This window comes from Pogonomyrmex barbatus, unplaced genomic scaffold (genome assembly GCF_055798465.1).
Source record: "Pogonomyrmex barbatus isolate J1 unplaced genomic scaffold, ASM5579846v1 scaffold19, whole genome shotgun sequence".
Classification (NCBI taxonomy): Eukaryota; Metazoa; Arthropoda; class Insecta; order Hymenoptera; family Formicidae; genus Pogonomyrmex; species Pogonomyrmex barbatus.
Genome location: NW_028297115.1, coordinates 894,338 through 909,884, shown reverse-complemented (window position 1 = coordinate 909,884; position 15,547 = coordinate 894,338). Strand labels below are relative to the sequence as shown.

The window sequence follows — 15,547 nt, the reverse complement described above, 5'->3', positions numbered from 1 at the left end:
GGAGGTGGGGAGAGGAGAGGAGAGGAGAGGGGGGGAGGAGGGAGGAGGAGGTTCAATCGTCGCAATGAATTACAACGAGCCAGTCACTGAGAGTGACTCACCGGGTATTCTAGCCACCGGCCGCTGCCGCACGGAGCGCGTCACGCGCCGATAAAAGGTTTCTCTCCTTGCTCTGAAAAGAGGAATTCGAATCGCCCGAGAGGGAAGCGAATAACACGAGCCGGGAGGGCCATTAGGCGGACGCCTAGGGCAAGGAGAGATCTCTTCCCCTTGCCTGGACCGGTTCGACCGCGAATTATATGAATCATCGAAACACCGTATCGATGAGGCGCATTTGTGAAACGCCTTTAAGCGTGAATGCCGTGAGTAAAATTAAGGGCCTAACGGTGGTATATCCACTGAGGAAACACTGAGAGCGCGTTTGTTCGCGGATCATAGCGATTATAGCGATGACGAAGGCGCCCGTGCCAAGTGGATACGATAGGCCGCCGTTTGTCCACCGTGTTCGGAAAGTGGAATCGGAAACTATGAAAGATGTTTGATGAATAGAAATCCATCGAAGCGAAACGCGCGCGACGTGACGTGCTTGGATTGTTATACGATATTATATACGATAACGTTATCGAGTAACGTCGTCCATGGACGATTTATCGGGTCTAAATAATTCGTAATTATCTCGAAATATAATTACTATTGAAAATATATATCTTGATTCTCGAAGAATATAGAAAACTAGCTTTAAAGAATAACTGTTGTACTTCGATGTCGTACTTGCATAAAGAAATGCTTTAAGATCTTACTTAAATGAATCGGGTATCGCATAAAAAATTATCACGATCTTGCGCACAACGTTATCACGTGTCCCGTTTCGGATTATTGTATCTCCGAGAGTACCACGGTGCATTTCCGGAGGTACACGAGCACGTGCCACGTACGTGTGCGTGCACGTGACGACGACCAACACGTTTGGCACGTACGGCGGTATTCGCTAATTGACAGTCAAAGGGTAAACACGGCGATTCGTAAACGGCGCGTGCTTCTGTTTTACCTTCTCATCCCGACGCGGCAATTAATTACGTACTGTTACAAATTACGTACTACTGTTATATTTAGCGGTACGCACACGCGCACGCGGGGATTTTCCGATGAACCGGTACGCGGTTCAGCAGGCGAATTCCTCGCATGCCGCGTGCAACGTGAATATTTGATGCAACGATGCTGCTCTTACGCAGCCGAGGACATGTGGGTGCCGTAAGAAACGCGCGAAGCCTTCCCGTTCGATGCGAGTGTCGTCCAAGTTGTTCAAGGCCAAAGAGATGCATTCCCCTCGAGTCGACGAGCGGCTCGCGCAAACTGAAACTTACACTGATAAAAACTGATCCTGCGAACCATCCAGCGAAAATTATCTAGATACGAAAAATTATAATATAAGGTCAACTCTCTGCCACCTATGAAATTTTTAATGGCTGCAGTAAATTGACTGTGCAAAGGTAGCATAATCAGTAGTTTTTTAATTGGAAGCTGGGGGATGAATGAGTCGACGAGTCGATCTTTACTCTCTCAAATTGATGATTAGAATTTTATGACTAAATTAAAAAGTTTAGATGAATTTATGGGACGAGAAGAAGACCCTGAAAGAATTTTATTTATTGGAGTTTTTATTTGAGGTTTGTTTTGAGGATAAGATAAAGATTTTAATTTAGTTGGGAGGATTATTATATTAAGTAAATTATATAATTAAAAATAATATTAATTTATGTAGAATGGTTTCTTTATTATAGTAGAATTAATTACCTCAGGGATAACAGCGTAATATTTTTGGAGAGTTCATATTAATAAAAGTGTTTGCGACCTCGATGTTGAATTAAGATAAAAATTAAATGTAAAGTTGAGATAAAAAAGATGATTAGCAAGCATTGCGACACATTGTTTTGTATCTAATTAATATAAACAGAACTTATATGTGAACAATTTTTCTAATTTAGCAAAGAAATGTCTATGGCGCCCAATCAGATAATATCTCAATCCTCTTACAAAAATGTCATAGCAATAATAAGAAAAAAAAATTTTAATTGTCATAACAAAAATTGTTCTAGCTATGAAAAATTAATTGAAATGGATAAACGACTGACAAGCGATATGCAATATATTTGGTATCCACTTTATAGAGATGACAGAATTTATATCCGAACAATTTGTCAAATTTAGCAAAAAAAAGTCTCTTTCGGTCCAATTAAGTAATAGCCACATCTCTTATAAAAGTAACTGTGCAATTTAGTTGGTTAGATCTAAATTTTCTTGCGTATATCATTAGATGTTACTACTAAATTCTACAACAGACAATTTTCTGGCAAATGCAAAAAACAGTGATACATCTTAACAACAACAACAACATTTAGGATTCTAGTTGGGCCAGTGAAACATTTTTTCGAGTGTCGCAAAATTGTCGCAAATCGAGCTCGCAATTTCCGCATCGAAGAACTCTTCTCTCCCATATATTACATGGGACGCGTACCTTGTCATCACGTATTCCCGCGTTACGAACAACATACCACCGGAAACGAATTAACGAACGGCGCGCGTTCAATTTCGTTCACTTATCTGGATAGGTCCTCCGAATCGAGTCCTTATTATTATTTTCCACGTACGGAAGCAAATTTAAATCGATGCGTGCCGATGCACCACGCGAGTATGCAGCACGCGGCGCGATACCTTCTCTGTACCTTTCACCGGCTCCGATAAGGAATTATATTTAAACCAACGACACGTAACGTCGCGCAGCTGGGGAGGAATGAAGAAATCGCCGCCGCGCACTTTATCGCGATTTATCCGCGTTCGCGGAATGCGATATCGTAATTGCATCACAGAAGGACATACGCCTCTCTCCCTCTCTCTCTCTCTCTCTCTCTCTCTCTTTCTTTCTCTCCGACGTATACCCTCTTACTATTCAATTTTCCAGCTCGGGGAACACGCGTCTAACGACACGAAAGTATCCGGGCTGCGAGAATTATCCTCTCTCTTATTTCTTTCGTAATTACACGAAAACTGTTGTTGTAGAAGCGGCGAGTATAAGTCGCTCTATGTTGGCGGCAATCTTGCTCAAACGTCGACGCTTCTACTGTTACTCTTGGTAATCGGAACGCAAACACGGCTTACCCCCGGCACGGCCAAGAACAAAGAGAGTCGGGCCGCGTTTTCATCTCGATCCGCGGAATGCCGGACGTCGGAAACTTTCTCAGCGCGGAATGAAAATGCGCGGCGCCGTTCAGGAAGGCACGTGCGGCATTCAAACATCGTGGCATCGCCCCGTCTATACGGGGTGCTCCGAAACGACACCGAGAATTTCGTTCGTCGATTTCTCGAACTAATTTGGAATTGATTTTATCATCGCAATTTGTGTTGTTGTTGTTGTTTCAGATTTGTTTACATGTTACTTCATTTCACGTTAATAATTCAAATTTTCATTACTTAAAATTTGTATTTTATTAAAAATTGCGAAAGAGAAGATTTCACCATTTGCGCATTTTGTTATATGAGTAATTTGAAATTTTGATTAATTTAATTGGTTTGATTAATTAAAAATAATCAAACGCTCTTCCGCTCAATGTGAAAACTGCATCTTTATTACTTGGTATCAATTTTTATCAAGCGACGAACTCGATTTATATCGATTTATATCGATTTTTAATCGCTTAATAGAACGCGTACACTGATATCATCTTTAAACACTCTATATGTTAACTACGTAAGCATAAGGCATTTAATATCGCTGCGTAGAGGGGCGAAATAATTATTACTAGCCATAACCGAGAATCGCGCTAGAGTAGAGTTGTTAACGTCATGAAAGTGCATTTCTGCGAACCGTTCTCAATTTCTTTATCAGGTCTAGTACTCCGTTAACCCAGAGACTGAACCGACAGCGAATCGCGATCATTATCGAAGAGAGTCACGCCAAGATACATATTAAATATATATCGGATGCCAGTGCATTTATATCCGAGAAACATTGAGTGATGGCTACCAAACCGGCCGAACGATCGGTACTAAAGAAGTATATAAAAAAAAAAATCAATAAAAAAATTTGGTTCTAAAACTTTCAACAAATATTCTACTGGAGATTAGAATTAGAATAGAGAAAAAAATTTGTGTTGAGCAAGTACCAGGAAAAAACAAAATGGGAACGAAGTGGGACACGGGGCTGTACCTACCCATTCCCTCTGGATCTGAATCTGCTTTTACTCAAAAAAAAGATGTCTCGCTGATCCAATTAGAATTCTAAAAAATTATCTGCGGCACACAGAATTTATAACAGCAATTATTCTAATTCAATATATGCCAAAAATATAGATATCTCGTAACTAAATCTAGTCTCATATACATATAAAGAACAGTCACTGTTGTCGTTGAATGACTCTATCGTGGTAGTAATATATTGGCAATTTGAGTAAAAGGAATCGTGATCATTCCAATTGGAATAAAAACTCTTGTCCTTAGATCTCGATTTCTCATTTATTTGCATGTAGTAACTTTTTATCACATTTATACAACGTTATCAACGTAAAGCAACACAGGCTAAAATCCCAGGAGGTGCAACACCTTCCCCATATCCCAATCTCGCCATCTTGTTTTTTCCTGATATCTGCTCGACAAAAATTCTTTCACCAAAATTCTCACTAAATCTAGTTCCCAGTAGAATATTTGTCGAAAGTTTCGCAATCAAATTCATCATTGTATACTTGTATTGTTCTTTTACGCATCGCTCCATCGAGGATATGCAGCGGCACAGTTACGGATCGATTTATCGAAAGGACATACCGCGGCGCCGCGGCGGTTTCTTTTTCCCGCAACGGAAAACTTTCTCGAGATGGCACGATCTCGTTCGCACGCTCGCTCATTCCTTCGTTCATGCGTTCGTGCATTCATTCGTTCGTTCGTTCGTTCGTTCGCAGTGCGTACGCGACGGCGACGCATTCGCGGAAGGTCTATATATAGCGGCACCGACGCCGATACGCAGCCGGGTTTAATGTTGCGACCGCGGGCCGGGAACTCTCGGGCGTATGTAAGTAATTGCGGGCGTGAAATCCGGTTCGCGCGCGGCGGCATCGCGCGAATACGTATTATTATCGGTAGCCGATCGGAAATTGGATCGGATAGGAGAGCTTTCATAAGCGCACGCACGCACGCACGCACGCACGCACGCACGCACGCACGCACGCACGCGACACCCTAACCCGTCGTCGTCCCGCGGGCAGGTATGCCGGTGCGGTGCGGTGCGGTGCGGTGTCCTGGATACCGGGATCCGCACAATCGGGATCGCTCCGGATCACTCCGGAGAGCTAGATGTTGCGATTCGATCGAGGATGAAGATTTGAGATTTTCGGCCGGCCGCATGCAAGAATGCGAGGCAGAGGAAACGCCTCTTTTTCTCGGCGTTCTCACGTAAATTCCTCCGGAGAAGACCGCCTTCGAGGAGTTCGAAAGAGACACCAAAGTTCTTGGAATTTCATTTCCCGAGGCACCTGCCCAAATCAAAATTCGCGTCGCATGCTATCGGTGTCGGGAGACGAATCAGAAATTAGAGTTGGAGAGTAATTTGATTTTTATATAAAAAAGAACTATATAAAAATCTCTTTGGATAATTTTATTTCAAATATTGTATTTTTTTTTTTTTTTTTAATGTGCAAGCGTCTTGTTTCCAGCATTATTATTATTATTATTATTATTATTATTATTGAGGGGATATAATTTTATTAATATTTATTTCTAGAGAGATTCTAGCGAGATTGTTTTCGAAGAGAGAAACTACGAGGTGTGCAATGAGATAAATTAGAGATCGAGAACGGCGAGGCGTTAAGGATCAGTGACGCTTGTAAGAAGATAAGAGAGTATCAAGGTCGACGCGATATCGTGGTTCGATTCACGCGAGGGAAGAAGGTATCGAGTTTCCGTAAACATCGGTGTATTTGCATGAAAGTTACACTAACATAAATACCTCAACACACGTTAATTAAGTTGTCTTAATAAATGAATAGCGATTCTCTTTAATTAGAATACATTCTTACTCGATACCGGTCTCCATCTTTGTAAAGCGCGAAGAAGCGTAAAGATTATATTATAGCTAAAATCTAAAGGTCCAAAAAATTAAATGCAAGACTTCTTCTGTTTTTCCTATCAGACGTATTTATAGAATTATTATGAAAAAAATAGTACTTTATCTACCTCTTATTTGTATCGGTAATATGTATAAATGTACAAAAGGCATCACTTTCTACGTGCCATTCAAGTACAACAAACGGAAACGGAGAAAGTAAAAATTATGCTTTTAACATAAAATGAATTGATTTCTATTTTTCAAATAATCTTCAAAAAAAATCTTGTGTCAAATAACTTATTAAAATAAAATCACTGACTTGATCGACGTTTGTCCCCCGTATGAAAAGTCGACGAGATGAGAAGATTACTATCCCATCAAAGTATCGAGTTAAGAGATCAAAAGTCAAGAAGATCAAGACACAAGTGACTTTGTTACTGATAGAAATACGTTTGTCTAACCGTGCTATTTCGGTCTTTCCAATCACATAAAAAGCCCATTCGTGATTCTCTCGGGAGCGATTTGGGCGCTATAAACCTATCATTAGAATTCGTATATCGAGAGCACTCGAGGAAAGGCAGTCTCCAGGTCTCGCGCTCTAAAAATATACGTCAAATAAATCTTGATCATGCATTCGAAACGGAGGGGAGGGGGGAGGGAGGGTCCTTCCTCGGCTCGTATACAGTGACCTCGCCGCAATTTGATCGTCAATTAACCCTTGTACTATCGAGAGGGGTCTGCTCGGACCCCAACCAGCGTGGTTTCATTCATGTAACGTCACGTTTTTTTATCGTATCGCACTCAAGAGTGTCCGTCATCTCTTTACTTCGCTCAAGTAGACTCGTGTGAGGCGAAATTCTATTATCCGCATTCCAATGTAAGTAAACGGCACAGTATAAATATTATAGCGGTTAAGTGGTATCGATAATCGGAGTAGACAGAGATACCTCTTAGTTAAATAAAATTAATGTAATCCGCGGTGACTTAACTCGCTCAAATTAATTAAACTAAATAACATTAGCGTAAACGTTTTTTTTTTTGGGGGGGATACCAAATCCCAGACGAATCACATATCATTCGTATCTTATTTATTTGTATATTACATTTTGTTGTTACATTTGTTGTTACATTTGTATATTACATGATACATAAACAAACGTTGGTACGTCGTTCAGCAGCGCACGCATATACAAACATTTAAAACCAAACTGCAAATAGCACAGATCGAACAGATTCTGCGATGTCAGGCGCAGCGGGCACCTCCTCCCTCTCGTAAAAACGGAGTTCACCGCGTGACGCGACGTATCCGCGTGCGTCTCTCGATGGAAGAAAAGCGCACGCGGAATAATGCGTGCGGTAGGGGATGGCGCCAATCCGCATCCTCCCGCACCGCGCTGCACCGCTCCGTGCCGCTCCTCCCTGTCGCCGCCGCTGGTTCTCCGACCAGCGGAGTAGCTAGAATACTCGAGTTCTTATTCCTACGAGCGCCTCGCATTTTTTTTTTTTTTTTTTCAAGTTGTCTTTATCGATTATCAAATAACTGTACATCTCATGATATATTTTCATACGTGAAATGAAAATACGTACTCGCACTCAAGAGTAACGCTTCGTCCAAAATTGATTTTAGCCTTTCTCTCGAAAGGAAGGTGGAGTTACACATCTCTGAGAGGAGATGATGAAATTATTTTTAATAATAAATAGAATCGTGTAACATTAAACTCTTGTTTAATTTAAGGGAGAGATTAGATTTATTACGTAAATAATTTTTAAGAATATTTGGAACGCGCCATTTGATTGACTGCGCCTTGCACTCTCCAGTTGTCCTGTCTAATTGATAAATCAATTTTACAATTAACAAAATTTCATTTCCATCAAAAAATATTACGTTTAAATAACTGAAGTTTCCATTATTTATTAACATGCAATGATTTATATTTTCAAGATATGTAGAGAATGTCTTATTCGTTTCACTCGATAATCCGAATTTCAAATAGACGCGGCATAATAAATATGGCATCTACTCCGAATTATTATACAGTCAGAGGTTAATTAAAGAGATATATTTCCCCTTCCCCCATCGCGTGCTTCCAAAAGTGAAAACTAAATTTGTAACTTCTAACGCCTCGCGTTTACTTTCGGAGCAAATAGCTACGCGCCTGTCCTCGAACGTATTAGTATCCCTAAGTATATCTCACGCTATAGAAAGAGGAAGAGAGAGAGAGAGAGAGAGAGAGAGAGAGAGAGAACGACGGAGGAAGAGCGCGGGCTGTGTGTCGAGAGGAACGGCGAGGGATAGAGAAAGAAAATCGGCTGTGTCGGATGTCTGCTCGTCGGATCGTTTTTCTCCAAGGAGCGGCGCCTCCGCATGGGATCGGCCGACCGGATCGCCGGCATCGCGTCGTATGTTGTTGCATCGAAAAGGAAAAATCGAAGAAAGATCAGCGGGGAAAATATCGACGTGATCTCGAGGATGTTCCGTTCGAATAAGATTGAGGGGGGAGGGGAAAAAAAAAAAAAAAAGGAATCTCTCACTCGGTCGGACCGAGTGGAAAACGGGGCAAAGGAGAAAATTTCGGTCGAAAATTTAAATACAGATTTAATATAAATTTAGATAAACTAGTCTTTAAATTTCGAGTACTTATGAATCCCTTCGATCGCTTGTAGAAAAATAATTCAGACTTCGCTCTTTTAGATTTTAGACCGCCCTACCGTCTGCATTTCTCACCTTTTAAACTTTTTACAAAAAAAAAAGCTTAAAAAAGCTTAAAAAGCTTAATCAGAAGAGAGTTGTAGTCTCCTCCCGCCAATTGAAAGTATATAATTGATCCTTTTACGAGGAAGATCAGGACTCGACGAATACGTATACCGAGCCAAAAGGAATAAAGTTGGGGTCGTTACTTTCTTCCTCGTGAGAAAAATCCAGCTTGGACGTAATACCGGTTTAAGTTTACGCTTAAAAATAAGCCGAATCGGCAACATTGCATATGCACGTGCCGTCGATTTCCAAAAAAGGACTTAAAGGTACGACGACCACCGCCCGTTAACCCACAATTTTGAAAGCCGGTCACCTCTTTTTTTCGTGTAACCGCATGACGCGTGCGAAACGCATGCGATGGAATAAAGGAATGCTTGTGCGAAAAGTCCATCACAGAGCGAAGTAGAATATGTTTCAATAATTCATCGCCCAATAAGACAAAAAAAAAAAAAAAAAAAATAAATCGAAATCTGACGCGATGATCAGGAAAATCCTCTGTCGTTTTTCTCATCTGCTCGACAATCATAAGCATTCTCTCGAGCGAATACCTTTTTCCTCCTCGTAAATCGTTATCTGTTCCTCGACATGCTGCCTGATATCCCGCGGACGGGAAACGCGAACCAGCTGATCAAATCGCCGTGGAAATCGGCTCGGAGCACACCTTCCCGAGTAATTCGATCGACTCGTTACGTCGAGGTCCACGTCCCCTTTAGTGGACCTCTCTCTCTCTCTGTAATCTTTCCCCCGCGAAAGAGGAGCGATGAAAGTGATTTCTCGCACTGGAATCGCGGCGCGAATAACGATTGCCACCTGAACCCTCTTTTTTTTTCTCTCTCTCGTCCACGAGTAGTTTTCACTGCGCGATCGACCTGTCGCGCGTGATCGGACTCCACTCGAACACGTGCTTTCCACGAATTTTCTAAAATCAAATGTTCGAATATACATTCGTAAGGAAAAAAAAAAAAAAAAGAATATTCATACAATGGAGAAGAAAAACGGGAATGTAATCGATTTTAGAATTTAATTTAAGAATAATAATGGCTTTGAGCTTTTGCTATGTCGAAAGTCTATTTATATAGTAATGACATAGAGTTCGCGATATTAAACGATTGTTTCCGAATTTATAAATATAAAATTATAAATAATATAATTACAAATATAAGTTCAATTAAGAAAAATGAAAAATTATAAGACACCCACGGTCCTGTCTGCCGAGCGACATGTCATCTATTATTCTACCGTTTGATAATTACAACATTCCTCGTTTCATTGAGAAATAATTATCACACGAGCCCATCTCATCTCGTCATGTCTCGAATTGACTTCATCTCTTTCTTCTCTTCTCTTCGCCACGAAGAATCGGTAGGCTGGTAGGTTCCAGCTGGATGGCTTCGGTCTTACAATCATCGGCACTGTTTGAGAAGTTTTGCGCCCCTGGGTGCACTAATGCATTTATGGCGGAGGTAATTAACGGAGAGACAATGCCGGCGTTAATCGCAATAAACTCGCATGTTCTCCCTCGGGCGACGCGATTAGATCACCGCGCCGTCGTCGTGAGCGAGTGATTAAAGAAACGGCAAAATTGATCTGGGTCGACGGGTCGCGATTTCTCGCGAAACCTTTGGGTTGGGCGCGAATGGGAAAATCCGCCGCGCGATCCGATTGTTGCCGTGGGTTGGGCGCGACACTGGCAGGACCAAGTTAGAGATCTAACGTACGCGGCAATCATCGTCGATGTTACAATAGGCATCGCCCGATTGCTTTCTAATTACGAAAAATCGCTCGGCGCGATCTCGGCATCTCGCGCCGTTGCAACGTTTTGCAACGCGTCACGCGTCATTGCGTGTATATCAAATACATCACATGCGAATCGACTCACCCAGAACCGCGCCGAACGTTTACGCGGATTTTTTTTTTTTTTTTTTTTTTTTTTTTTTTTTTTTTACGCAATTAGATTCCGAGGCAGTACGACGTACGAAGGAGAGTTTTAGCTATAAATAGATAGACTATTCGCACATTCGGTTTTATCGCCCGCGCGAAATACAGCGGTTCGCCGGGCTTGCAAACGGCGGAGCGGATCCTTTTGGATCACTTTCTCGGGCTACCTGCTCGAAAAGAAAATGCTCCATTTTACTATCGCGATATATAAATATATATATAGAGTGCTCTCAAACTATAAAACGATTTTCATTATGCTTGCGCAAACAACGGGAGATATACGATCGCCGTTATTGTGTTGCATTTCGTAGTAGATAAAATAGAATCAGAAGCTTATTTATATACGTACCTCTTATACGTTACATCTCGCTACATAATGACTTTCTCGGGGGAGAGGAGAGGGGGGGGAGAAGGGAGGAAGGCGGAGACATAATTATATATTTACAACTGCGATCTCAACGTTAAGGTTAAGGAGAAAAGCTACGGTAGGTGCGTTTATCCAATTAGTCTTATATATAATTTAATAAATTTAATCGTGAAATGGTCTACTGCTCCTTCTTATATCTCGCGTCAATTAAGATGAATTTAGATTCTGCGATGTAATTTCAGAACGGGGCGTTATAATTAAAATTTAAGGACTATTTGCTTGTCTAAACTCAAACGAGATAAAGATATTAGGTAAAGGTATAGACGGCATATCGTGGTATATTTTCCGTTAATAATACCGTTAAATAATCATTATTGAATGACTATAACACAATGTTACTTTATCATACGCAAATTAATAACTAATTGTATAATAATAAAAATATAGATCGTACACAATATATAATGCTCTAAAAATCATTAATTAATATTTATTATTTGAAAATGTATGTTTTTTGTTCAATCTTCGACTTATGCCGATACATTCAAGATAGCGGCGTGACAATATTTCTCGATGATAAAATTAAAACAGCCTTAATTGCCTTTCGTAATTTTACGACGTATCATCCATTAAATGATCATTTTACCTCAGACACGAATCTGCCATGGAAAACTCCGGGCAATGAACTTTTTCCTGCTTCTTCGGATTTTCACGAACGTGCCTCTAATTTCATTTGGCACGGCTCGAAAGCCGATGACGATGGAAAGACAGATACCACGGTACCCCGGTATGGTGGCCAGTTTTCATGGCGCTATAACGCGGCCGTGTGGGGGGCATGGCACGGGGCACGGGGGGGCGAGCATTCTCCTCGTCTTACGTACGTACATGCCCCCGAGGGCAACAATGACGGTCAATTGTCGCAATTAGAACACCGAGTTTACCGTACGGATCAGCAACGGCAGCTGTTCGAGCGCGCGTGCGAGCGCCGGCAATTTTTCGACCGGTCGCAATTAATCGCGTCACGACAATCCGCGAAAGTCTCGCCTCGTGAAAATTTCTCAGCTGTCGCCAGAAGAAAGGGAAACACGCGTTCGCGAAACAGCGAAGTCGTTTAAGTCGAAACTCTTCCAAAATTGTACAGAGAGATAAGAGTGTCTCGAAAGAATTTCTGAAAATTGCTCAAAAGTATTATTTTCCACTTTGCCACTCTATCGGATTAAAAAGAGAGGCGTAAGAAATTCAATCAATAATCAACAATTATACTAACCACTAATATAGCTATAAATAATAGTTCTATTAGTAATAATAAATTGCAATAAGGCTGTTCAGAAATGCATTGAAATCGCGTCTAATCTAATCACTCATCACATACATACATTTGCGATTAAGATGAATATTCAATTAATCTGCGACTCTGTTTTATTTTTGTAACGCTCGATGACGAGACCCATTCGTAAATGTGTTAGCTCTCGGGATAAATCGAGATGTTCAACGAAAAGGTACGTTGTTATTATTATGTCCGACACCTCGTACAATTATTATCTTATCTCGCAAGGATGTATCTGCGATAACGCAAGTCCATTTACAACGATCGATAAGCGCGTCAACATTGGAGAGTTTCACCTTCTCAGATTTCATTTTTGAGCTAACTGCAATAATCCTTCGAATATAATTATATTATACAAATAAAGAAAAAAGAGATCAAACAAGATGTTTACAAAAAATAGCAAGCATAAATTTCCTGCCAGGGAAGAAAATGATGCCAGGGAATGATTTTTTTTTCTTTTTTTACACTTTCTTTATCGTTAATTGAATTGAAATCGTAAATAACAGATACAAATAAGAACATTGAATTTTTATGAGTACAATTTTTTTTTTTAATTTCCTGTCCCATTCCGCAAAATAATAGGCAGTTATTTACGTGTTATTCTCCTTCTTCTCGTCTCGCTTCTGAGACAATCTCTTATCCCCCAGACAACAGAACAGATCGCGTTGCACCGGTTAACTATGAGATATTAGCTAATCCAATATAGATATACGTTTATGGCAATGAAATAGCCGGTTCACAAAGAACATTCCATTGCGTCTTACGTCGTCTGAGTTATCTATTGTACGCCACGTATGTACGAAAAAAAGTGAAGTGAAAAAAAAAAAAAGTTAGTTTTATATCAAAATAGATATAATTATATATAAGCAAAAAATTATAATCTTCTTAGAAAAATTTTAATTATGATTTAATTGAATTTGTGTTGTAATGCAAATATATATATATATATATATATATATATACACTATATAATAATAGTAAATAAACATTTTCATATATTTTCATAAGTAAAAATATTATAATCTTATAGAAAATTTTTAGTCTTGAGTTGAATAAAAGTAATATTTGCATCAATAGAAATTCAATCAAATCAAAACTAAAATTTTCTAAAAAGATTATAATATTCTTACTTACATGAAAAAGACTTCTCCAGAAAGTTATTTTGTCAAAATTTATGTAAAGCAAGACATTGAACGTTTAATCAAAAATTCAATTCAATATTCAAATAACCTGTCCTTCAACAGAGATGAATAAAAATTCTGTTATAATTCTCTAATTTACTGTAGACTTTCGAGTTTAATGTATCTATTAATCTATTATAAATTAATTATTATTAATTTCTTACTCTCTCTCTCTCTCTCTCTCTCTCTCTCTCTCTCTCTCTCTCTCTCTCTCTCTCTCTAAGGAGAGAGTTACCGTATTAAACATTCAGCAATCAAATCCTAGAACCATAATCAAATCTGCAAGCAGATATACATCAACATATCTCGTTCTCCCGGGACTTTTGAATTATGTACGAAGTTTTAACTGCACCCCATCGATTAAAGCTCGCAACTCGTGCGACCTGAATGCGCGAGCCAGCGATACCATAGCCGAGGGGGGCTTAAACCCAGGCGGTACCAAGAAAGATATAATGTATGATGACACGCGTAACAAGACTATCGTCGTCGGCGAAGACGCTTTTTGCACGACGCGCTATGAATATTGAACAAGGACTCGCGCATTCGTAATAATAAAGGGGCGTCTGTACACTGATATATTATATATATATAGCGGAAGAGCGAAATATACATCGCATCTGGAGAGATAGACCTCGAGATATCTCGCCCACGAGATATCTCCGAAACCATCCCGATGATCGCGGCTTATTAATGAAATCTGATTTGCATATTTCCATTGCAGCGACAAGCAATAGCTATAATTTGCGCCGACCAATAATTGTACCTGTGTCTGATGTCACAGCGACCGACGGGTTGCGAAAAATGGATATTTAAAGGAGAATCGAAAAGAGCGAGGATCTTTAAAACTGACTGACGATCGACAAGGTAAATGAGAAATTCTTAAATTACGATACACTTTTTACCAAAGTGTATTATTTAAAAAAACAGCTTATTTCTTTTACGACTCTTTTGTGATGTCACATAATTTCCGTTTATGGTTCGGACGTTATAGCGATAAATTTGGTTAAAGTAAATGGAATAAATGCAGTCCTTTTCGAAAAGGGTAAGATGTGACATGATAATTTTTTAATATTAATACGATATATTTTGACATCGATATATAATTTCTAGAATGAGAAACGATGGAATAAATCGTATCTTTCTTCGATCGCCCTCGTTTCCATCTTATTTCGAAGGAAGGTGCCTCTTAATATGCGGCCATGTTCCACTCGCGTTAAAATACTCGGATTCCGCGCGACGTGCCGCGGCACGTCACGCGCGGTGCGGTCTCGTTTTCGCGGCGGCACTTTTCCGCGCGGTCGACTACGAGGAGCAAAACCGGTCTGGAACGAGTCCGCGGAACGGCGCGACTGCCCGATGAGCGCCGAGGTTGGCGTCACTGTCAGGTTTCGGCAATTAATAGCAATTGGGACGAAACGAAGTAAGACAAGTGTATTCGCCCTAAAATTACCGGATCTTTGATCGCCGTTGCCAGGCAAATCTGGACGCCGGAGATAAATCACCGGCACTCAAATTACGGCACGAAAATCCTGATCAATAGCCAGTTACGAAACGAGTATTGTGTAAGTGCAATTAATTATTTCTTTTTTTAATCATAAGGCGACTTTTTTATCGCCCTACAAATAAATTATGCTATGTATTTGTAAAAAAAAAATATTATACATCTTTTTTCTTATATACATATATTCGTATGCAAGAGTTTCTAAGTGCTCTGATAAACATTTCAATTCGAGCGGCAGTCGTCAGATTTTCGTACATTTCATTAATATAACTCACCTCTTGTGCAACCTCTTTCTAACACTTTTTATATTCCTGCATCTTGTTACTTGCATATTTTTACTTTGCAAATTTTTAAACACATTGATTAAAGTTCTTTAAAAAAATAAAG

The 15,547-nt window shown here is 40.0% G+C and overlaps 1 protein-coding gene and 1 long non-coding RNA gene across 3 annotated transcripts in view; one reads left to right on the top strand and one right to left on the bottom strand.

The window, feature by feature from the left end:
* The window catches only part of GEFmeso (Guanine nucleotide exchange factor in mesoderm), a 48,331-nt gene that overhangs the window by 18,196 nt on the left and 14,588 nt on the right, over positions 1-15,547 (bottom strand). The gene's annotated exons all lie outside the window — the stretch shown is intronic.
* LOC148936866 (uncharacterized) lies at positions 6,857-15,257 on the top strand. The gene is made up of 4 exons (XR_016138906.1): positions 6,857-6,968; positions 14,381-14,523; positions 14,651-14,701; positions 14,770-15,257. It is a non-coding gene; the product is annotated as an uncharacterized LOC148936866 (long non-coding RNA).